The 25,745-nt window shown below is 38.3% G+C and overlaps 1 protein-coding gene and 1 long non-coding RNA gene across 3 annotated transcripts in view; one reads left to right on the top strand and one right to left on the bottom strand.

The window, feature by feature from the left end:
• The window catches only part of KLHL3 (kelch like family member 3), a 259,558-nt gene that overhangs the window by 231,222 nt on the left and 2,591 nt on the right, over nucleotides 1–25,745 (bottom strand). The window lies entirely within an intron of this gene.
• Nucleotides 5,958–25,658, top strand: LOC116586535. Its single transcript, XR_004284056.1, has 2 exons — nucleotides 5,958–6,250; nucleotides 25,595–25,658. It is a non-coding gene; the product is annotated as an uncharacterized LOC116586535 (long non-coding RNA).

Here is a 25,745-nt window from a genome sequence, read left to right as displayed (position 1 = left end):
GACTCCCTGCTCAGCAGGGGATCTGCTTCTCCCTCTGACCTTCCCCCTCTCATGCTCCCTCTCTCTCATTTTCTCTCTCTCACAAATAAATAAATAAAATCTTTAAAAACAAAACCACTTTACATTTAGCTTGAGGGATGCATAATATTCTCTCATATGCTGTGCTTGGTTGTACAGGTTTCGCAACTTTTACAAAGTTGAGGGCAAGGATATTTGAATTTCCTTGGCATCCAAAATAGTGCTTTGTATACACCAGGCATCTAATGAGTGTGCAATTATTGGCTAAACCTTGCAGAATAAGAAGTATAATCATTCAACCAAATTTAAAATAGAACATAAGTAAGCCTTTAAAAGTGTGTTTTAGGGGTGCCTGGGTGGCTCAGTGGGTTAGGCATCTGCCTTTGGCTTGGGTCACGGTCTCAGGGTCCTGGGATTGAGCCCCGCATCGGGCTCCCTGCTCAGCGGGGAGCCTGCTTCCCCCTCTATCTCTGCCTGCTGTTCTGCTTACTTGTGACCTCTTTCTCTGTGTCAAATAAATAAATAAAATCTTTTTAAAAAATAAAAATAAAAAATAAAAGTGTGTTTTACCTGTAAGATTTTTTCCCTTAAAAAGTTAACATATTGTTTTGAAGTTTTGCTATTATTATTTTTTATTAGACAATATCTCCTACTCCTAGAAACCTAAGGAAAAACTGCCATGAGGCATATATGTTTTTTAATAAAAAGAAATCAAGAGAAAAATTAACAATACTAAAAAACAATAATTTGACATTTTCTTCAAATTTCAGGGTAAGACAGACTGGGGTACTTAAAAAAAAAAAAAAAAAGAAAGAAAGAAAAGAAAAACAAGATCAACAATCACTAGACAATTGGGGGTGCCTGGGTGGCTCAGTGGGTTAAAGCCTCTGTCTTCAGCTCAGGTCATGATCCCAGGGCCCTGGGATCAAGACCCACATCGGGCTCTCTTCTCAGCAGGGAGCCTGCTTCCTCCTCTCTCTGACTGCCTCTCTGCCTACTTGTAATCTCTGTCTGTCAAATAAATAAATAAAATCTTTTAAAATTAAAAAAAAATCACTAGACAACTGTATAATCTTTTTCCAAATATCCCCCCAACTACTTCTCAGAAGACTTATAGGACACAAAGGAGAGGGAAGTGTTGAGAGACCATAAAAATAGTAAATAACTTCAGGCTACTATACTTATCAAAGGTAAGGGTGAGGAGAGAAGTAAATCTCATTTCTCAAAATTAAAGATGAGCTGAGGTTTCCTTGCTGCTTGGATAACTGCCTCATTTTTTCTTCTAGATGATACACACTAGCACTGTCATTGTATATTTACCACTTTGTGGCCCTTTCCTCTTCTTCATCAATCTTCTAGATCAAAGATTGAGATATATAAACCAATGACATCTCCTACCACCCACCACCCCATCCCCAGCAAACAAGTTCAATGTGGCTTTACCCATGCCACTTCTTAAAATTTATCATATTTTATTGCTGGAATACACTTAGATCATCTAGTGCAACTTTTCCATTTTACCCATGAGGAGTAAAGTCTAGAGTGAATTATTTGTTCCAGGTCACCCAGCTAGTGTCAATCCCCATAAAAGAATTTCCTTAATACCCGTTCTCAACATTACACCCAACAAATGTCTGGGCACACAGACCCATTAACAAATATTTTCTTGGGGCACCTGGGTGGCTCAGTCAGTTAAGTATCTACCTTCAGCTTGGGTCATGATCCCAGGGTGCTGGGATCAAGCCCCACATCGGGTTCCCTGCTCAGCGGGAGACCGGCTTCTCCCTCTCCCTCTCCCCCTGCCTGTGTTTCCTCTCTCACTGTGTCTCTCTGTCAAATAAGTAAATAAAATCTTTAAAATATAAATATTTTTTCTTGAAGTGTAATGAATTTCTTCTTCTTTGACAGAACTTCCTGGTCACTCTGCAGAATGTGGAAGGAAGAGGTTAAAGTGCTGTTCTGAATGCTATGGCTTAGAAGGCAGTGTGGTGTGGTCTCTGGAGTAGGCTTCTTGGTTCTGATCTGGGCTCTGCCACTGCCCATCTGTATGACCTTGAGGAAATTGCTTTACATTTCTTAGACTCAGCTTCCTCATTCTTTTTTTTTATTTTTTATTTTTTATAAACATATATTTTTATCCCCAGGGGTACAGGTCTGTGAATCGCCAGGTTTACACACTTCACAGCACTCACCATAGCACATACCCTCCCCAATGTCCATAACCCCACCCCCTTCTCCCAAACCCCCTCCCCCCCAGCTTCCTCATTCTTAAAATGAAGGTAATCACAGAAACCACCTCAAAGGTTGTTTATTCAGTAACACTGATTCAACACTTGCTCTTAAGCAGGTGTGCCATGTTAGATGCTGGGGATACAACAACAGACAAGAAATAAAAGATCGTACCCCAAGGAGCTAATATTCTATTAGGATTAAAGGATATATCCAAATAAAATGTCCGGTACAAAGTCTGGCACCTGAGAAATGTTCCAGAAATGCTACTTGTTGTTATCATTATTATTAAAAATGCATTGTAATATACACATTTAAAAAGCAAATCAGCAAATAAATCTTACAAACTGAAAGCTCCAAGCAAGATTTGAGGGTATAAAATAGCTCACATGGCAGCATTTCACAAGGACAGATAGTATCACCATGGCAATATTTTTCTGAGTTCTTTAAGAACACTTGCTGGATGCTGTGGAAGGTTTAGGCATGGTCTGTTGAAAACACTGTGTAAACAGCATCATATAAAGAGTGGGGAAATACTCTCCAGTTTGTGTCCAAAAAAGATAGCTTCCTCCATAGAATCATTTGATAAAATTTAGTGTACAAAATCTTAAATTAAGAAACACAAATTACGGGATAATTACTTGTATTACAATGCAAGTCATCTTTTCTTTGCAGTGTCCAGCTTTCCTAACATATTAAAAAAGTGATGTACCACATGATTAACAGGCACATGAGAAGATACTCAACACACATTCTTAGTGATTAGGGAAATACAAATCAAAACCAAAACGAGGTACCACTTCACACCTACTAGGGTGGCAAATAATTTTTTATATGGAAAATAACAAGGTTAGAGAGGAGATGGAGAAATTGGAACCCTCATATATTGCTAAAGGCACATAAAATAGCTGAATCTTTGTGGAAAACAGTTTGGCAGTTCTTCAAATGCTAAACACAGAATTACCGTACAAGGCTGCAATTCCGCTTCCAGATATAAACCAAAAGGAACTGAAAAGAGGTACTTCAACAAGTGAGATGTACATGTATGATCATGGCAACACTATTCACAGTAGCCAAAGGTGGAAACATCCATTAATGGGTGGCCCGATGTCCATTAATAGGTGAATGATAAAGAAGTGTTATATACATATAACATAGTATTATCCAGCCATAAAAAGAAATGGATTACTAATATATGCTACAACATGGATAAATCTCCAATATGTTATACTAAGAAGCCAGATACAAAAGGTCACACATACTGTAAGAGTGCATTTATATGAACTACGTAGAACAGATGAATGCACAGACAAAGAAAGCCGATGGGTGGAGGCCAGGAACTATGGGGAGAGCAGAATAGGGAGAAATTGATTAATAGATGAACTATTTTACTTTGGAGTGACAGAAATGTTTTAGAACTAGATAGAGATGTAGGTGTACAACACTGTGAATGTACTAAATGCCCCTGCATTGTTCACTTTATAACAGTTTTATAACCAACATTAAAATAAAAATAAAAAATAAAAATAAAAAGGTTAGTTTTAGGTTACATGAAATTAATCTCAGTAAGTTTTTTTTTTTAAGATACTTTCCACATGTCTTATAAACATATAAAAGTATATTGGGGACCTAGGTGGCTCAGTCAACTGACTCGTGATTTCAGCTCAGGTCATGATCTCAGAGTCATAAGATTGAGACCCGCAACCGGTTCCATATCCAATGTGGAGCCTACTTAAGATGATCTCTCTTTCCCTCTGCCCCTGCTTACTCTCACTCTCTTTAAGAATAAAATGAAAAATAGAAGTTTTTAAAAAGCATAAGAAAAATATTATAAGTGATTAACTGTCTCAGAAACCCATGTAAATAGGGTGTCTAGTTATTCACCGTGAAGGAAGGAACAGACTGTTCTTACTAAAATCCTGGCTTCTTCCTGTTAAAGAATAATTTTTTAGGGTCAAACAATGACTGTCATATAGATATTAAATGAACATAGGTCAAAGGTTTTTACTTAACTCATTAATTTAAGACAGAGCCAGTAAGCGTTAAAAACTGGTTCAAGAGGCAAGGAGAAATACTGAAGTGTGTTTGTTAAAAGAGAGAAAACTAGCTTCTTGGGCTGGAGGCTATGAGATGAAGACCAACTTCATCTCCACAGGACAAAATTTGATGGCTTTTTTATAATCAAGAATAGTCTGCATTACTCTTAGTTTTCTACAGCTTGACAGAGTTTTCAGCAGCTCAAACATAATGAAAGTTAAACCAGATAACTTGGAAGGATGCACTAGTCAATGCCTAGCTTTCTAAAAGATACCCAGTGATTTTTTTTTTTTTTCTCCACCAGATTTCACAATTTTTCCTGACATTCTTCTGGCATTCAGGGTAATTCCCTACCTTAGTAAATGACTTCTGTTTCTTGGAATTCAGGTCCTTGTCTGTATAAAACAAAAACAGAAAAAAGAAAAAAAAGAAACAAAAGCAAAAAACAGCTTTTTTTTTTTCAAGGAAGAATTGGCTTGGATGGCCTAAAACCTGTCTAGATCTTTGACAGCTTGATAATAACCAACTTCCAAGGACCAGATGCTCCATCAGAGATTCCTATAGGTAACACAGCCCTTTAAGCCACAAGCACTCAGGATCACATCACATAAATCACTTCTCTTCTGATGGGACACACCATTCCTTGATGAAGGAGACCGTATTTCTAATGAACCACTCCAGGACAATTTGCCTTTCTACACTATTACTGAAAACACAATTATACTGAATTTCCCCAGGTTCTGTCATGACCAACAAACATCATTTAATTTTTAAATAACTGACTGAAACCAGAGTGAGAAGTAGTCTGGATCTTGAAACGAAACAAAATAGTTGACCTATGTGAGAGGTCCAAAAAAAAAAACTGGTTGAGTTGCATGGCTTTAAAATTTTTCTGTCACTGACAGGGATAAGAGGCTGTGATCACTTGCACTTAGTGTACCGTATTACAGCAATGGTGTCTTACTTACTTAGGGATTACTGACTCAAGGAAACGAAGGATTACTAAGAATTGCACTGAGGACACACTTAGTTTACTGTAAACTCAGTATGACACTTATGCTACTTGTAACATTATGCTACTTATGACAATTGTGCTAGCTTTTCTGTAGCATTCTCCAGCTGCCCAGTATTGGGCACACAGTAGGTCCTCAATCAAAGCTTACTGTTTAATCATAAAATTAATTATGGAGAGTGGAAGTCTATACTTGTCCCAGAAATATTCTGCTTATTTGTGATAACATCAAGTTTCTCTATTTATTAGACTAAGTTATTTTTACATTTAAGCATATTGATCAATGTAGCACAAAGAAAGCACATTCCCCCAACAGCATGTAAAACAGAAATCTTAAGCTTCCAAGAAAAAAAAAAATGTGCTGTTCCACATAATTTTCCATAAAGATCTACAATCTTGCACACATCTTCCACCAAAGCCAATACCAAGATTAATATTAGATTTCTGAAATCTAACTGTAAAACTGTAATCCTGACCCAAGCAGCTGTGAGATACCTCCTGTCTTCTGGATTGAGAGAAAGGGCAGCTTGAATTTCACTGAAATGTCGCTAACAAAATTCTTTACATTCCAGTTAAAAATGCCTTGCTTACCATGACACTTTGGCTTCTGCCCTGCCTTTTCCTCCTCATTTTCATTCAGATTCAATGTGTAATTATTAGTGGCTAACTCAGGGTCATGTAATTTTTGTCCTTCTCCTGGGAGGACACGCACAAGCATGCACATTCCCCAAGCGTGGTTAACTGAAAGCTGAGACTGCACCAAAAAGAGAGGAATAAGGAGACCCTTCCTCATCCCTTCCAGTTGATCGCCTAGCCTCTTTGGACACAGCTGTCATTCCAGTTTATGCCCCTCCTTGCCAGAGAGCAGGGATCTACCTCAAACAAACCCAGCTTCAAGAGGTGTTTTCGGTGAGGACATCAGGACCTGGAAAGCCGACAGACAACGTGGAAGCTGTGAGTACCTTTGACACCAAAGCTGCTGGTTGGCTGGGTTTTCTCATAGCATAGTGATCCCACAGATAAGGGAAACCAGAATTCTTTGGGTGTAGGACAGAGAATACACTCCCAATGCTTTTAATTTATAGGAAATAAGTACAGTGGCTTCCCACCTCTACTTTCAAGACCAAATACACTCACACACACACACACACACACACACACAATCAGTTAACACTTACCTAATGTCTATTATTAAAGCACTAAACAAAATGCAGGAGGGGGTCCAAAGATACACTGTTATTTACTATTTCCTGGGTCCAAACATGCTGCTAACATGCCTGCACTTCCCAGCACCCCTATCTTTGGTCGGATGTACTTTCTGAGTGCCAAGCTGGGTGCTTGGGAGACTCGAGAAAGAACAGGCCTTTCATTTTCCTCCATGCTCTCTGGCCTGTTGCCTCTGCACAAGGGAAGTCAAGCAGAATTTGAAGAAAGATCTGTGGGAAGTGCTGCTGGTGATTTTAAGATGGGAAGTAACATGTTGCAGGAAACAATCAAGAGAAACTATACTGAAAGAGCTAGAAGGAAAGGAAGTAAGCTTTGTGGGGGCAGTGGGGAAGTGAAAAGAAGAGTCACAAAAGGAGAACAGTGAAGATCTGACCTCTACCAGGGATGGCAGTGAGATTTTGGTTCAGCTTTTAGAGCGCAGCTTGGAGGGTCCAGGGTCAATGCCTAGCTACCTGTGAAGTACCCCTGGAGGGAGCTAGAATGAAATATCTATGATACGCGCTATGCTAAATGCAGGGAAACCGAGACAAAATAAGCATTACTGAAGACTTATTTGATCTCTCCTTCCATCTCACAGACACAGTGAAAAACCTAAGTAAACCCAAGGAGTTCGTTTTTGAGTACTAGGTCTGCGGCTGATTTTTTTCTCTCTCTCTCACTTCTCTGCGATATTTTCCAACTTTACAATAGTGAGAATGCATTTTTACAGATATATTTAAATACATTATCTTAAAAAATAGAACAAACCTCCAGATTTAGGAGAGAGGGCCTCAGGTCAGCTAGACATTGCTAAGTGGACCAAGAAATCCCAAAGCTCCCAGGGCTTAACACCAACTGCTGCCAAAGTCTGAATTTGTTGGCTTTTCTGAGTCCAGCAATTAGCAACAGGATAATAACATCTGCCTTCCTTACAGACTAGTTCTGAAGGTCACCAGATAAATGTGTAAAAGCATTTTGTGAGCATCAAGCACTTAATCAGTGTGGGACAGTATTAGTCCAGTTAAAAGCAAGTTTCTAAAAGACTAAAAAAGGGTAGGGATAAATATAAAGAAGGTAGGTATTTAAATGTATTCCCCTCCATTTAAGTTCCAATGAGATCCACAGATTAATTGTGACTGGCAAAGGTACTCTGTTCAAGACAGATTCTGAAGCAGCAACAGAAACCGAAATTCCACAATAAGAATCTTTACCCCCCCCCCCCAATCAGGTAACTTGTATTATTGTGAAATCCTCAGGTCCTAGAACTGAACTCCTGAGAAATCTCCCTACCTTTTCAGTTCTGGTAGAATCTGACCTCCTGAGGGAAACACTGAAACCCAACTGATGTGGAAGAGACCTAGTAAAGATACATTTGAAACTAGAAGATATCAAATGACTTCCCCTGAGATTGGTCCCAAGTTTGGTTTCAATTCTCACCTTGATGTGCTTGGTGACCTGCTAGAGGAGCTAGAGGAACTCATTAACTGAGTCTGACAAGAACCAACAATAAGTATATCAGAAAAAGGCTACAAACTTTTGCTGACACTTGTTCATGGCCAACCCTGTTTCTCACTCTGGCTCTCATCTGCAAAGAGCATTAGGAGAACAGATGATGTCAACACCAGCCAAGAAGACAAGTTATCTCAATACTCAACCCCTGGCAGGAGAATTTGTGCCCTGATTTATTTTTAGTGCTTTTCTACCTTAGTAATCCAGTAAGCTGACGAAAAGCCAGCAACCTGACTCTTCTCTGAGCTCACCACCCTTATTTATCTCTTAGCAATCAGCAAGACATTTAGTCATCTGGGGGAGAATCTACTAGGAGCTTGCGGTCCCATCATTTGCAAACTTTCAGAAAGCACAGGAGTACTTTCCCTGCCCAAGTAGAAGCACGGTAGTAATCATTGGCTCAAGACAGAAAGACAAAGAGAGGTTGCTAACAAAAATAAGTTTCTACAGTCTATCATTTTTATCAGCAGGGTGGAGGTTAAGAGTAAAAAGCAAGAATTCAGCTTTATCTTTCAAGAAATGTTAGATCTTAAATTAAAGCACACATTCTGCTTATCTTAAGCTTCAAATAGGACTATTGCAAGGAATTCACAATGAACAGAGAGTAGCTTTTCACCCAGATGCAGAAAGTGAAATATCAAAATATTCATCAGTCATTTCCACATTTTTTCATTTGGATTTAACCCCAAATATTTAATTTTATTTCAATCTCATACAGCTTGTGAGGACAGATTTATCCAACACCAGCTGTCCTCATAGTTAAAAGCTGCACCACAAAGATAAAATTAGAACTGAGTCAGGATCATATTTCTCTGCAAGAATTCTGCTCTATGTCCCACTGATGCTCTGAGCCACAACTGACAAACCAAATACCAGCATTATTCTTGTTTTTCTTGAACAATTCTTAAGCAGCCACAGTGTGGTAGAAACTGCATATATCACAAAAAAAAGGCGTAAACCCCAAACATATAGAATTATACCCATGGATGCAAACTTATTTCCAAGATTATTTCTCACCCAAATGGGAGGAAAGTATGTACTGTTTCAACAGAGCAGGGAGTAAGTGAAGTCAACTATCACAGCTCTACCACAACCCTTTTATTCTGGAGTTTTCCACCATAGCAATTTTCTAAACACGCGTGAGACACGAATTAGACTGAAGTCTGGGTAAGCTACAACTGTTCATTAAATCAAACAGTAAAGACCAAATGTCATCATCTCAGTGTTAGATATTTGGGACGACAATATATTCTGAAAAAGAAATAATAATAAGGACGAATAATCTCAAGATTCTAAGAAATTATTTATCAAATACTCACCCTGGCTAAAATCTAATTTTAACAGTGTAGCTGTAAAAATACATTGCTAACATTCTCTGTTCAGTTTAGAATATCATCTTTCTCAACAGGCATTTTACAAGAGGAAAAAGCAAAAGTGATCAACAAACACACAAAAGCTGTGCAACCTCATTTATGATTAAAGAAATACACGTGTATGAAATAATGAGATACCTCATTATGAGGATTATAAGGAAGTCATTTTCAAATAACTATTGAGAATGAACTACTTCACAAAAGGGCAACTAAGCTGTATAACTGTTAAAAAGTAAAATGTATGTGATTTATTCCCCCTTGTAATTCCACTGCTATAGATGGACTTACAAGAAGATGCAAAGGTGTATTTATAAAGATGCTCACTTAGGTATTGTTTTTAACAACTCCCATATTCTTCAACTATGAACTGATAAACTATTGCAAACCACATAAATTCTACATAGAAATTTAGAATAAGTTATATTTTTATGTGCTGTTATCAAATGATAACCCAGATACATTAAGTGGAAAAGCAAAGTATAATATATATAGTGTGGTGGCATTTATGAAATAAAATTATATACAGAGCTGTATCTGTATATAATAAGAAACTGTCAATAGCAGAAATTGGAGACTGGAAAGGGCCAATTTTTACTTTTTTTTTTATTTTTTTTTAAAGATTTTATTTATTTATTTGAGAGAGAGAGAGACAGTGAGAGAGAGCATGAGCGAGGAGAAGTCAGAGGGAGAAGCAGACTCCCCATGCAGCTGGGAGCCCGATGTGGGACTCGATCCCGGGACTCCGGGATCATGACCTGAGCCGAAGGCAGTCGTCCAACCAACCGAGCCACCCAGGCATCCCCAATTTTTACTTTTAACTTTATACTTTCTGTATGCTCTGAATTTTTACCTTAAACATCTTCTACTTTTATTTTTTAAAATCTTCTGGCCAAAAAAAAAAAAAAAAAAAAAAAAAAAACACTCAGCAACCATTGGTTTGTTTCAATTTTCTGGAAAACTCATTTGCATGGAACACCCCAAGTCCCTAAAAGTATTTTATGAATCAAAAGTATTAATACTCAGAGTAGTTTATAACAGACTAAATTTTACTGTATTCTGTTTCTCTGAAAATTGGTCATTCCCGAAGTTTGGCAGAATTAGCCAGAATTCCATTCACTTACTATGACAGATAACAAAAAGGAAACAGTTTTCACATATCTCCTTAATTTTGAAAATGGATTTGACTTTCCAGGATATATTGCTTCATACTTTGGAAAGATTTAATGCAATATAATCTAATGTCAGAAGAATATTCAGTATGACAATACTCTGAGAACATTAAATTCCCCCAAGACATTCCTAAAAAGGACCTCTGTGGCAACCATCAGTTTGTTCTCTGTATTTACAGGTCTGCTCATGCTTCATGCTTTTCTTTTATTTCTTTTTCTAGATACCATTTATGAGTGGAATCATATGGTATTTGTCTTTTTCAGTCTGACTTATTTCATTAAACATAATACCCTCTAGGTCCAAGTCTCATACGGCACATCATATAGCCATATGATATTTCTGTGTGTGTCTGTGCGTATGTGTGTATTTCCTTATCCATTCATCTATTGATAGATACTTAGATTGCTGCCATGTTTTGGCTATTGTAAATAATGTTGCAATAAATATAGGGGTATATGTATCTTTTTTAGTCAGTGTTAGTTTTTTCATTTTCTCTTGGTAAATACCCAATAGTGGAATTATTTGATCATATGGTATTTTTGTTTTTAATTTTTTGAGGAACCCCTTTACTATTTTCCACAGTGGCTGTACCAATTTACATTTCCATCAACAATGCTTTTTTATTTTTTTATTTTTTTATTTTTTTTGGATTTTAGCCATTCTAACAGGTATGGGGTGATGGCTGCCAGAGAAGAAGGTGGTAAGAAATTGGGCAACATGGGTGAAGGAAAAAGGGAGATACAGGCCTCCAGTTATAGAATAAGGACGTCATGGGAATAAAAGGCAGAGCATAAGGAATGGGTAATGATACTGTAATAGTGAAATAATGAGAGAGATGGTAGCTACACTTGTAGCGAACCACAATATAATGCATAAACTTGTCAAAACACTAAGCTGTACACCTGAAACTAATGTAACATGTCAACTACACTCAAATGAATGAAATGAATGAATGAATAAACAAAGACCTCTGACCTCGGGTTCAAGAATCCAAGGACCTAAAACTAAGTAAATGACAAGGAAGCATGATCTGATGGGGGGAAGTACTCTGTACGTTACTAAATGGAAGAGAAGTTTAGGTTAGTAGAATACCAATACATTTGCTAGGACTACGACCTCACCTGAACTCACCAAACCTCAGCCTGGAGATAACTACTCAAATTATTTGCAATCTGACGCAATGCATAGAAAAGCCTTACACAGACGTTGGCAGAGATGGCAATTTTAATTTCCTTCTCTTAGGATGGATTCTCCATGACATTACCTTTGAGTATTGTAAGTCTGTGCATGTGTTTGTTTTTTTTTTTTTTTAAGGGACCTCAGCTGCATGACACATATAATAATTTATATTATGAATGATAAATTAGCATGCCTGATCATCCTGTACTTAATTTCCTGCTTCATTTCCTTATTTATTTTAAAAAATAAAATGAATCCTCTAGCCATCAGGGAGATTCAAATTAAAACCACATTGAGATAATCATCTTACACCAGTTAGAATTGCCAAAATTAGCAAGACAGGAAACAACATGTGTTGGAGGGGATGTGGAGAAAGGGGAACCCTCTTCCACTGATGGTGGGAATTCAAGTTGGTGCAGCTTCTTTTGAGAACAGTGTGGAGATTCCTATGACCCTGCAATTGCACTACTGGGTATTTACCCCAAAGATACAGATGTCGTGAAAAGAAGGGCCATCTGCACCCCAATGTTTATAGCAGCAATGGCCACGGTCACCAAACTGTGGAAAGAACCAAAATGCCCTTCAACAGACGAATGGATAAGGAAGATGTGGTCCATATACACTATGGAGTATTATGCCTCCATCAGAAAGGACGAATACCCAACTTTTGTAGCAACATGGATGGGACTGGAAGAGATTATGCTGAGTGAAATAAGTCAAGCAGAGAGAGTCAATTATCATATGGTTTCACTTATTTGTGGAGCATAACAAATAGCATGGAAGACATGGGGAGATAGAGAGGAGAAGGGAGTTGGGGGAAATTGGAAGGGGAGGTGAACCATGAGAGACTATGGACTCTGAAAAACAATCTGAGGGTTTTGAAGGGGCGGGAGGGTGGGAGGTTGGGGTACCAGGTGGTGGGTATTATTGAGGGCATGTATTGCATGGAGCACTGGGTGTGGTGCAAGAATAATGAATACTGTTACACTGAAAATTAAAAAATAAATTTAAAAAAAAAATGAATCCTGTGAATCCCATCATTCAACCCAAAAATCCAAGAACTGGAACAATACCAATAATGAACAATATCTATGTGTTCCTCCCCTAAATCTAATGCCTACCAGCCTTCCCTCAATTTTAACCACAATCCATTATTTTGTGTTTTATCATATCCTTGTTTTTTAAATAGTCTTATCAAGGGTAGACTATGTTAACCCTCTTATGTTAAAATGCCAGAATTAAACAGGATAAACATTACAATAATATTAATTTAGGCCAGGATCCTACATCAGACACTCTGGGAAAAACACAGATACCTGAGAGAGCAAAGCACTGTACCTGACACTCAATACATTTTGGATGAATTGAATCTAGCAAAAAAAAAAAAAATTGACCAAGCACACGGTTTATGACTATATCCTTAAATAACAAAGGACTGGTAGGGATCTCCTGGAATTGGGACACACTAAAGAGATTTATGACCTAAACAACTCCCCCAGCCCCCACCCAGGGCCACTCTGTAAGACAGGTCACTTCCGGGTTGCCAACCTCCTCCTCTCTCTCTTTTCTGCAACTTCTTCTCATTTGGCATTAAGGGCTAGAAGCTGAGTCTCTGCTACTTGAGAGTTAACAGGAAACTTCTGCCCCACCTGTTCTATATATGATGACAGATAAATCTCCCTTAAGTACAGGTCCTGTCATGTCATTCTATACCCAGTACAGAAACCCGCAATGATTCCTTAACACATATATCATCTAAATCCTTAACCTGGTGCTCAAGGCCCTTTGAGATCTGATCCTAACCAATCTTTCCAACCTTCTCTCCTGTCAAACTGACTTAACTTGCTATCCCCTCTGCATGCCTCACATTTTAACCAATGTTAAGACTCTGCCCATGCTATTTATCAAAGTGTAGTCTGTAGACCAGCAGCATCTGTCTTCTCTGGGAGATTCTGAGAAATAAAGGATCTCAGGCCCCAAGAGCTACTGAATCAGGATCTGCATTTCAACAAGATTCTCAGGTGATGCAAATGCATGTTAAATTCTGAGAACCACCATAGAGCTATCAAATGTTTTTCCATGGTGCTTGAAACTGTTATCATTATTTATCTCCCTACAGAACACAGGACCACCTAGAAAGCATATACTTAGTGGATATGAAACAAAGTTCTACAGATTGACTAATTTTGTTTCAGTTCTGCGGCTATAAAGATAACTAAGACCATCAGCCTTCACTCTATGATCTGACAAATCAGCGCAAACACAGACATCATACCCACACAAAGCATACATGGACATACATACACAGTCTTTTACAGATAGGATTCTTAACAGGAAAGAAAATTGTGAAAGAAAGTGATGTTCAGGGATGCCTGGGTGGCTCATTTGGTTAAGTGTCTGCCTTCAGCTCAGGTCATGATCCCAGGGTCCTGGGACTGAGTCCCTCATTGGTTTCCCTGCTCAGCAGGGAGTCTGCTTCTCCCTCTCCCACTTCCCTACCCCCAATCACGTTCTCTCTCTCCTGTCTAATAAATAAATGAAATCTTTTTTTAAAAAAGTGATGTTCAAGACTGATATAATGACCTGAACTATTTTGGGGTCAACTAGACAATGGCTCTAAGTTCCTTTAAATTAAAACTGAGGGCCTAGCTTTACTTGACAGCCTCTGATACCATTTTGGACTGTAATATTTAAGGATTCTCTGATTCTAAGGGATATCGCTTCTGCGCTGTCCCAGAAGGGGCTGGACAGACCAGGGACAGCCCTGAGATTAAGTCTGAAGCTGCAAAGCCTGACTTCCCCTCTCCATTCTCTCTAAACCCCAGCTTCTCTATAACCTCCCTGAAAAGCTCCTGCTCTGCACATGTGTCTGATGACCGCCCCCCCCCACCTCCTGGCACTTCAAACTGCCCCTTGCCTCCATGAGCTTGTCACTGTCACACTTCTCTCCTCTAGTCTGTACTTAGCTTCTCAGTCTTTCACAGAGTTCAACACTGCCAAAGTGACAATGAGCTAAATTAAACTGTGCTAAAAGAAGAAAGTTAGGAGAGAAAGATGTCCCGTTAACATGTCCTAATCAACCTGTTCTCCTTCCTGTGTGTAATTCCTTGGGAATTTTCTGGAGAACAGTGCAGTGGGGTATCCTTATGTCATACTCTAGAGTGAAGGGGAAGGACCTAGTGAGAATCTGCCCTTTGGATCTGTTATTCTCATTCAATGAACACACTTTCAGTTCTGCCTCTGGCGAGGTCTCTGATGTGGGTCTTGGGGGCTTTGAGCCAAACTGATTTCGCATCTCAAAAATCCAATCAATACAGTTACCACACATCTCTCTCACATTTTACAAAGATCTTTTTGTACACTGTCCAGCTCAATTTATTTATCTCAGCATTATTTCCACATATATCTTCTTATACATCTAAGCAATAAACAGAAACCACTGTCAGAGTTAAATTTTTGACCCAGTGTCCAATGCATGAGAAGTTATTTGTGAACATTTCTGTTCATATCCTTAAAAGGTCCCTCCTGAACCAAAAAGCTAGTTATCAAGCTCAGGCTTCCCTTAGAACCTGGGTACCTGTCCCTCTGATTTCCCAAGAAATACACAGGTCAAGGAAGTATATTTCTCATAACAGAGATTAAGAGCTCTCTGCTCTAGAGATGGACTACGGGGATCTTATTCCTGGATCCACCATTTACTAGCTATTTGACTCTGGACAATCTGGGTAACCTCAATAAGCTTATGCTTCCTCATTTGTAAAATGAGAAAAACAGTATCTCTCCATCTTGTGGTTTTGCGAAGAATCAATGACAAAAAGCACAGAAAGTGGTTAATACAGTGCCTGGGTATTAATCTCATTTTATGGTTGTTAAAAATCAAAGCTCATAGAGAACACTACGTTGTCTTCTTTTTTTTTTTTTTTTTTTTTTTTTTTAATTTGCAAAGCCTGCTTAATGCTACAAATTCTCCTCTCTAGGACTCTTCTAGTTACACAGAGCTCTAGCACATGCTGCTGTCCATGTGATGGGTAACCTGACTCCCAGCTAATGACAATGTGTGGTCTTAGCTGTCCTGTGCACAAAGTATTCCTCTTGGCAGTAATTCTGCATGTGTGCACAGGACAAAGAGAAATGGAACAGTCACTTTTAAAAATCATACATGATCTTATAACATAAAACCTCACATACTCAAGCCAGTGGCATCAAAAAGGACAAATATCCTCTATTTTCAGATAAATATCAAAAGGGAATGAAAGTTTTAGGATTAAATACCAGTCTCGTCTGAACTTAGCAGGATATGAAAGAGATTAGGAGGAATCTCATCTCCCCCACCTCCTAGACAACTGGCTGACTGGCTTATGGGCTTCAGAGTGCCCCCACCAGACATGGTGTCATATGGGTCAAAGTAATGGGTCTTACTGTTTAAAGACAAAAGAAGGGACAGAATACATCCATGGACAAATTGGTGTCTTTGTCCGAACCACTCTATCAGAGGACTAATGTATATAAAACAAGTCAGTTTTGATGTGGGCTTGAGGACATGATAGCTTTCGAGGGTTCACTTGAGATGAAGAAAACACTACCTATGGGAAAGTGTTCTAGAGAGCAAGCAGGTGACAGAGGTGGGGATGCCTTACAAAATATAAACTTTCATCAATTTGGCCGTTCTGCCAAAAGTTGGAATGAAGGTGGTTTATTGCTTCCAAGACAGTTAACGTTTCTCCTGACATCTCTCATCAGTACAGCCATTGCCAGTGCTGGAGAATGAGACCGGGAAGTATTAAAAGATTATTTTCCTAGAGTCTAGGCCTCTGTTACCGCTGCTCCTTTGCCGCAGGGCTGGTTCAAGTTCAATATTTTAAGCTTAGGCGAAAGAAAATCTCTACTAAACCTAATCTTCAGCTAAATTAGAAAATTCTCTAACAAAAAATATACTCAAATCTGTATTACATTTTTGTAACATCAATGTGCAACATCAGTGTTAAGATGCATCTACTTCATGTACCTCTTGTATGAGACAGACAGACATGCTATTCTTGATGAAAATATATAAACACAACCTACTCATGAGAAGCATCAGATGAACTCAAATTGAGAGGCATTCTCTAAAATAACTGATCTGTTCTCATCAAAAATATCAAGCAATAAAAGACAAGACTGAGGAAGTGTCCCAGACTAGAGAATACTAAGAATACACAACAACTAAAAGCATTATGGGTTCCTGGATTGTATCCTAAAACAAAAAAAAACACTGGGAGCAGAGGATTGTTGAAATTTAAATACATCATTTAGCTAATATATTATTGACCTGTTAATGTTTTGGTTGTGATAACTGTACCATTTCCAAAACTCATCAGCACAAGAGAAAATTAGTAGAAGATATGCATGAACATTCTGTACTATTTTCGCAACTTTCTAGTAAATCTAAAATTATTTCAAAGTAAAAGCTTTCAAAAGGCGTTACATATATTATATGTGCTTTTATATGCATAGAATATTTCTGGAGGCACAATTAACTATCGACAGTGATGGGCTCTAGGAAGCAGACCGACCTGTGCGTTCTGGGGAAAAATGGATATTTCCTTTCATTGTTTATCTTTTCTTCCCATCCTCATTTTTTTTCTAATTGCACATATCTTCTTTTCAATAAAATCTAGTTAATCAAAAGTTAAAAGAGCAATGATTTAGTATATCAATATTATTTCTTAAATTTTCTTAAATTCTTTAAAAATTAACTTTGGTGGTATTTTAAGTTTGAGCATCAAAGATGATTGCAGTGTCTTTGTAAAAAATACCAAATGAAAACATATAAACTCTTGTTCCGTGTGTGTTTGTATAAAATAAGAAGGCTAAGAGGATAAAAGAACCTTAAAAATACGGCTTAAATAAAATTTTAAATTGTGAACAACAACAAAAAAAAAAGTCGAAAGTAGCTTGCCACATAATTCAAACCAAACACCTGTTTATCTTGGTATTTAAGCCCTAAGACCTGAATTTTTCACAAGAGGAATTGTATAAATTGGGTCTTTGGCAACTAGTTCCTATACTGCCATAGCTAAGGGTCCAAGAAATCACAACAGAACAAAGTAAGAGAAGTTTCCCTACAAAAGAGAAAGAATATTATTGGAACACTTGCTCTTAGAGCCTTAAGCCTCAGGGTAAGAAATCCAACTACCCTGGGGCTACTGTGGTATGAAAAACCAAAGCCACCCAGAGAGACCCTAGAGAATGAGATACCATGCGGAGAGAGAAGAACAAAGACAGACAAACACCAAGCAGCATCAAGGTATCAGGCATGCCGGTAAGGAAACCATCTTGGGAAAACACACCTTCTAGGTCCCGTTACCCCAGTTGATAATACCTGGATTAGAAATGAATTGCACATTTAATGTTCCTCAAATTCCTGACCTAAAACAGCAAGTCACAGGAGAAAGACCATAAACCCCAAAAGAGCTCCTTGATATGTCCCACTTTTTTCCAAGCCCACTAGGATCTTAGCATCAGGGAGAGGAAAGAGTGACATTCCTAATCAAAACCAGGCATCCTATCTTTTGATGGAGAAGCACCCTGAGAAAGGCCACGCACAAGTGGACCTTGACAACAGGAAACCAGTGCAGTAAAGGTTGAGACACATGGATATCCAAACAGAAATCTGTATGCCACTTAGAATGAAGAAGTTATCTCTTAAAATACCTTTGTAGATAGATGAATGGATAAAGAAGATGTGGTACACACACACACAATCCATACAATGGAATATTACACAGCCATAAAAAAAGATGAGCTCTTTCCATTTGTGGCAACCTGCATAGACCTACAGGGTATTATGCCAAGTGAAGTCAGTCGAACTGAGAAAGACAAATACCACATGATTTCACTCATATTTGGTATCTAAAAAACAACACAAATGAATATAATCAAACAAAAAGCAGAATCAGGCCTACAAATACAGAGAACTGACAGCTGCCAGAGTGAAGAGGGGTGAGGAGATGGGCAAAATGGATGAGGAGAAGGAGATAAAGGCTTTCCATTATGGGAAGATAAGTCATGGGAACATAAAGAACAGCATAGGAAATATACTCAATGATATTGTTAACAACATTGTATGGTGACAGATGGTGGCTGCATTTGTGATGAGAACAGTCTATAAAGAGATGTTATATAGATGAATCACCATGCTGTACCCCTTAAACTAATGTAACATTGTATGTTAACTATAATCAAATAACAGTGAGTATTTTATTCTAACATGGAGAGACATGACTGATAATGTCCTTGATACAGATCTCCTGGTTAGCACTGTGTAAAATCAAGAAATTTGACAAATTCTGGGAAGAAACAAAACATTACATATGATCAAGTAAAATTTCTAGTCATGTAGAAAACAACAGCCTACACTTCACAATAGTTTAACTTATTGAAAATAAAAACAGGTCATTTCTTTTTTTCTGAAAAGCAAGAGGAAAGAATGAAAGAGAGACAGAGCCACACATGAAGGTAGTATGGTAAAGCATATGGGAAAAATAGAAACCCACTGTCACTAGAAAATGGTCTAGAAAAACTGGGGAAGAAATGATATGGTGCGTTTGTAAAAGTTTCTATATACTAAAACTTCCTTAAGAACTTTTCAAAACCATCATCAAAATACTCATTTGGGGTCCCTGGGTAGCTCAGGCAGTTGGGTGTCTGACTCTTGGTTTCAGCACAGGTCATGAGACCCAGTCCCCATGCTGGCTATGGCACCTGCTTGAGATTCTCTCTCTCCCTCACCCCTCTACCTCCCCCTAACAGCTCACGTACATACTCATTCTCTCTATAAAAGGGGGAAAAAGTTACTCAGTGGATGTCATAAATCACCTTCTCTTAAAACCTGAGTATGTTCACAAGTCAAATCCATTCATTTTCTAAGGACTGACACCTGTGAGCCATACAAGCTCTGACTTTGTTCAAAAAGTGATAGAAATCATCTATAAATAAACTTTTCCATCAACTCAAAAAAGTAACACTTAATAAGGATGCACCAAATTTAGCTTATTGTATGAATTTTCTTAAGTTTTCTCACTAATGTGACATTTAAAACATATGAGGGGCACCTGGTTAGCTCAGCGGGTTAAGTGTCCAACTCTTGATTTCGGCTCAGGTCATGATCTCAGAGTTGTGAGTTCGAGACCCTCGTGGGGCTCTACACTGGGCATAAAGCCTACTTAAGATTCTCTCTCCTCCTCTGCTCCTCCCCCACGGTCATGCACACACTCTCTCTCTTCCTCTTTCTCAAAAAAAATTATTAAATTTTTAATAATTAATTAATTAATTAATAAGTTTCTTTCCTTTAAAATTAAAATTATAAAAAAAAAAACATTTTACATTAGCATTTTACGTTGCTAACCTGCCTTACATCCCTTCTCTTTCCCCAATTTTTGCCTAATGTGGCTACTATCAGATTCTTCAGTCGTTTACTTTTAAATACGTCTAATGTTCTATTTTTCAGACCACTGAACCTACATTATATCCATGAAGCTAGTATAATGCTGCAGACATCCTAGCTATCCAGGCAATGTTATAAGGACATCAGCATTGTTCATTCGTGTGATCTCTATGTATCTTGTAATCTTTCCAGAGTAAGACTGCCAAGGTCTTGGACTCTTCATTTGGCAGAGTCTAATTCTGTTCTCTTTACAAAGAGCTAGGGTTACACTCAGCAAAGGTTACCATTTACGTGAGCCATGAAGCCTGCTAGCATAATTTATCACGAAAGTAAAATCCCTAGCTATTTTTTCTCTCAAGGACATCCCGAGCACTATCTAAAATCAAGAAGGAACACTTCAGGACAGGTCACATGTAGGGCTCACACATACTGAGAATCCACAGTTTCACTCTGATATTTTGGAGTGTGGAAATATCTCACAGAAGTCAAGTTAACAGTTATTGTTGTTTTATTTTTTCCTTTGAAAACCTCCTTTTCTACCCCCTAAAGAAAAATACATGAGAAATGAATGTAAAGACCAGAGTAGCTTCAGCACGAGAAGTCAATATTTTTTTTTATTTATTTTTTTTTATTTCCAGCATAACAGTATTCATTATTTTTGCACCACACCCCGTGCTCCATGCAATCCGTGCCCTCTATAATACCCACCACCTGGTACCCCAACCTCCCACCCCCCATCCCTTCAAAACCCTCAGATTGTTTTTCAGAGTCCATAGTCTCTCATGGTTCACCTCCCCTTCCAATTTCCCCCAACTCCCTTCTCCACTCTAAGTCAATATTTTAAAAAGAACTTTTTCTTAGAAATTCTTCCTTTTCTTTTTTTTTTTTTTAAAGATTTTTTATTTATTTGACAGAGAGAGATCACAAGTAGATGGAGAGGCAGGCAGAGAGAGAGAGAGAGGGAAGCAGGCTCCCTGCTGAGCAGAGAGCCCGATGCGGGACTCGATCCCAGGACCCTGAGATCATGACCTGAGCCGAAGGCAGCGGCTTAACCCACTGAGCCACCCAGGCGCCCGAAATTCTTCCTTTTCTTGAATTGGTGAAGATGTAGTGGTTCTCACACTCAGTTTTGTTTTACCACTGAACTAATGTGAGTTCTGAAAGGTTTGCTTTCATAAATAAATAACATCTTAAACTAAGTAATTTCTAAAGCTCAGCTCATCTTTCAAACCTCAGGGTGCTAGAGCAGCCTAAGCACTGATCACTTTTGCTTTTAGGTCCAATGTTCATCTTTCTTTCTCTTATCCTCTGATGGAATTTCATCTGCTCTGGTAATTGCAGAAATCACAGATTTTTAAAGCACACACTCTGAGAATTTAAAAGTATTTAAAAAGAACTAACAGACCTAGAAGAAGCCTTAGGTAACATCTCCCCTCTCACTTCTTATTAGTTAAGGGATAACTGAGACCCTAAAGGGTCTTCCCCAAGGTCATATAACGAATTGACAACCATAGAATAAAAATCAAGATTTTCTCAATCTTTAATTAGTGCTATCTCTCCCAAACTATATGGCTTGTCTATGTTTTTATCCTTTTCTTTATGATCTTTAGACCCAAACTGTTTAATTCATGCTAACCAGTGGCATATACAAAGCAAGATGCAGGGTACTTCTTGGTTCCATTAGTTATCACTGTCTCTTTTCATTGGCTGGAAGATCAGGGACAGGACAGAGGAAGTCCTGCCAGGCCTCCTCACTCCATGGATTAAGTGACAGCATGCACTGTCTAGTGCCTTGCCCAGGAAGTTTGATTGTTCTCACTTACAACATGAGGCATCTGGAATTTAGGAGGCCCAGTATTACCTTTCCCTTATTAGGACTGGATCTTCTCTTTTTTGTTCTCATTAGCCTCGGGACATCAAGCAGTTTCAAGGTGGGCAAAAACCTAAATCTCATCCCCCACCAAAACAGTTCTGCTGGTATTTTCCAGGTTCTCCTTTGAGACATGCCAAGGGGCTTAGAGGAAACTCTAGCCTCTTGAACCAACTGACCTTATATTTATTTATAAGGTATGTTTCTTCTAAGAAGTTCCAAAAGTTTCATACACACTCTCTCACTTGATCCTTCTTTTCCCATGAGGGGAAGGATTTCATTTTTATCTTGCTACCACAGCCAGAATGTCCCTGATGTATACAGGGTTTCTCTCCAGGGTCTAACACTCCAAGGTTAGAATCTCTAGAAGCCACAGAAATATTCTCAACTGAAGTCTCAGCCAACTCCACTATACTAGACACTAGGGATGCAAGAGTGAACAAAAGAGACTAAGTCTCTGAGCTCATGGAGCTTACATACAAAATAAAAGGACTATTTCATTACCCACTGAATTCAGAACCATAAATACAATTTATCCTGATAAAAGAAAAGAATCACTACAGTCACAACTACTCAGACTAATATCCACAGTTTTACATTTATCTGGTAATACAGAATCAATTTACTAGAAGTGGATTGCACTAGAAGACTGGAGATTTGTATTCTAATCCTGACTTTTTTTTTTCTTTAAGATTTTATTTACTTATTTGACAGAGAGAGACACAGCAAGAGATGGAACACAAGCAGGGGGAGTGAGAGAAGGAGAAACAGGATTCCTGCTGAGCAGGGAGCCTGATGCATGGCTTGATCCCAGGACCCTGGGATCATGACCTGATCCAAAGGCAGACACTTACTGACTAAGCTACCCACGCATCCTCTAATCCTGACTCTTGTACCAACGGACTGCATGACTTTGACCAAATAATATAACCTTAGGTTTGTTCTTTGAAGATGTTAGGCAAGATTTCCCAAGTCTTTTCTTGGTCTTCAATGATGGATGATTGGTTAACCTCACCTAAGATGGTTGGTGTGGCATGAGGTCTTCCTGCCAACATCAAAAGAGGAATCTATTTTGATTGCTTTTATTTGTCGGATGGGGTTGAAGAAAATAGCACAAAACAACACACATCTCCTAAGACTGTTAATAGCATCTCTCTATGCATTAATCTATGAAGTCAATCATCTCCACACCTACCATGTGTTTAACACTAGGGTAGACACTTTGAGGATGGGACACATCTGAAAAGATCCTTAACCTTAAGGAGCTTCCAAATGAAAGCACGCAGTAATAAATAATTAAAACAAAAGGCTAAGAAAGAGGTTTTAAGTTTGCAAGAGAAAAGTCAAAGAGAGCTAAATTAGAAATCTCTGAGACGGGGTGTCTGGGTGACTCAGTCGTGTAATTATCTGCCTTCTGCTGAGATCACAATCTCAGGGTCATGGGATCAAGCCCCACATCAGGCTCCCTGCTCAGAGAGGGGTCTGCTTCTCCCTCTCCCTCTGCATCTCCCCCTGCTTGTACTCTCTCTCCCTCCCTCTTTCTCTGAAATAAATAAAGCCTTTAAAAAAAAGAAAAGGAAAGGAAAACCTCTTAGGAAAGATGGAAATTCATCTGGATCTATCACCACAATCACAATAATAATAGCAGTTAACATTTGCTGAATGCTTGATACATGACTTGTGTCTACATTAAGTGCTTCTGCAAGCTCTCTCACATAATCCTCAAAATAACCTTAGAAATAAATAGTGGGGTGCCTGGGTGGCTCAGTGGGTTAAAGCCTCTGCCTTTGGCTCAGGTCATGATCCCAGGGTCCTGGGATTAAGTCCCGAATTCGGCTGTCTGCTCAGCGGGGAGTCTGCTTCCCCCTCTCTCTCTGCCTGCCTCTCTGCCTACTTGTGATCTCTCTCTCTGTTAAATAAATAAATAAAATCTTTAAAAAAAAAAAAAGGCAACTACCTTTTAAGAAAAGGGCTGGGGCAGTTCTAGCTCACAGATATTTTTAATCTTACAAATTATAAAATACTATATATATATAGACATGAGTAAATGTAATGTATTTGGGCACTTTCTTTTTTCAAAGATTTATTTATTTGAGAGCAAGTATGTGTGTGTGCACATGCAAACACATGCAGGGGGAGGGGCATAGGGAGAGAATCTTCAAGCAGACACCCTGCAGAGTGTGGAGCCAGACATGGGGCTCAATCTCATAACCCATGAGATCACGACCTGAGTATTTGGACACTTTAAATAAACAAAATGTACATTCTTCAGCCACTGTCTGCCTTAAGAAATGAAGCATGAAATAGTATTAACAATTTTACATGGTTGAAATTTTAGCCTAAACCAAAATGGTGATAAAACTTCAAGATAAGGAAGTTTTTAAAGACTGAAAAAGCCACTAAGAATTATGAGATTATATACTAAAAGATTAGATAAATCTAATCCAAAGGGGTGTTATCAAGCTGTATATAAAAGATTTTTTAAAGTAGGAAATGTTTTTCATTAAAGCATTATGGTATAATGTGACCATAGGGACTGGGTTTTCTGGAATAGTTACAATTTCAAATACTCTATTTCCATAAGCCAATGGCTTTCTAAAAATTGCAGTATTTTGTTATTGAGGCTAGTCTATATCTTCCAATCTATCTCTTCCACCTGGAAATAACATAAAAGTTCTTCACAGGATCATGTGATCTAAATGTGGTATGGGTAAATAAATAATCATAGACAGAGTGGGGAAAAAAATACCAGGTTACAAATTTAGGAGATCTTAACTGCAAACTCTGCTGAATTCCTGGCTATATAATGAGCAGTAGACTTTCAAATACCTAACATAGAGGAAATATAACCAATACTAGGATTTGTAGTATCTGAGAGGAAAAACTAAAGTAGTAGCACAGAAGCCCGAATTATTCTTTTTTTTTTTTTTCCTTAAGTTTTATTTACTTATTTATTCAAGAAAGAGTGTGTGTGCACGGAGGGGCATAGGGGAAGGGAGAGAGAGAGAACCTCAAACAGACTTCACACTGAGCATGGAGCCCAAAGTGGAGCTTGATCTTACAACCCTGAGATCATGACCTGAGCAGAAGCCAAGAGTCAGACACTCAACTGACTGAGCCACCCACGCAACCCGTGATTATTCTTGATACCAAGGACTGAGATAGACTTCTCTACTAAGTAGAGAAATAATATGAACATCGACAACATCCTTCAACAAAGCAATGTGTTAAGAGTTTTCATATTGTAACAAATATTCTGAAGACTTCCAATCAAAACACAAATTCACAAGACAGTAGTATCTGCCCTATAAAATGTTGTTTTGGGGAAATGACTCAATAGCTCTTCTGGGTGCAACCACTATACCTCTGTAAAGGTAAACATCTGGATTTTTTAAACTGAGAATATTAAAGTAGTTCCAAACTTAGTCAAGAATTCAGATTTCTGGATTGATCTGTTGCCCATAACTAATTTGCTGGTCCTACTGTGCATACAACACAGGTGAACTAAATTTTATTAAATGCCAGTGAGATCTAGACAGAATTTCTTTTTTTCTCTTTCTTACAAGGGAAGAGGGAAGAAAACATTTCTCTCTGTGATTGTGCTTGGAATATGCTACAGAAATGTCAGAGTAAGTACAGAATGTATGTGTAAATGAGCTTTTGTTGCCGTATGAATATAGGGGAAATTTTACTTTAAAAAAAATACAGCAAAAAAAA

The sequence above is a fragment of the Mustela erminea genome, chromosome 3 (assembly GCF_009829155.1).
Source record: "Mustela erminea isolate mMusErm1 chromosome 3, mMusErm1.Pri, whole genome shotgun sequence".
NCBI lineage: Eukaryota > Metazoa > Chordata > Mammalia > Carnivora > Mustelidae > Mustela > Mustela erminea.
This window is presented reverse-complemented; position numbering and strand designations above follow the sequence as displayed.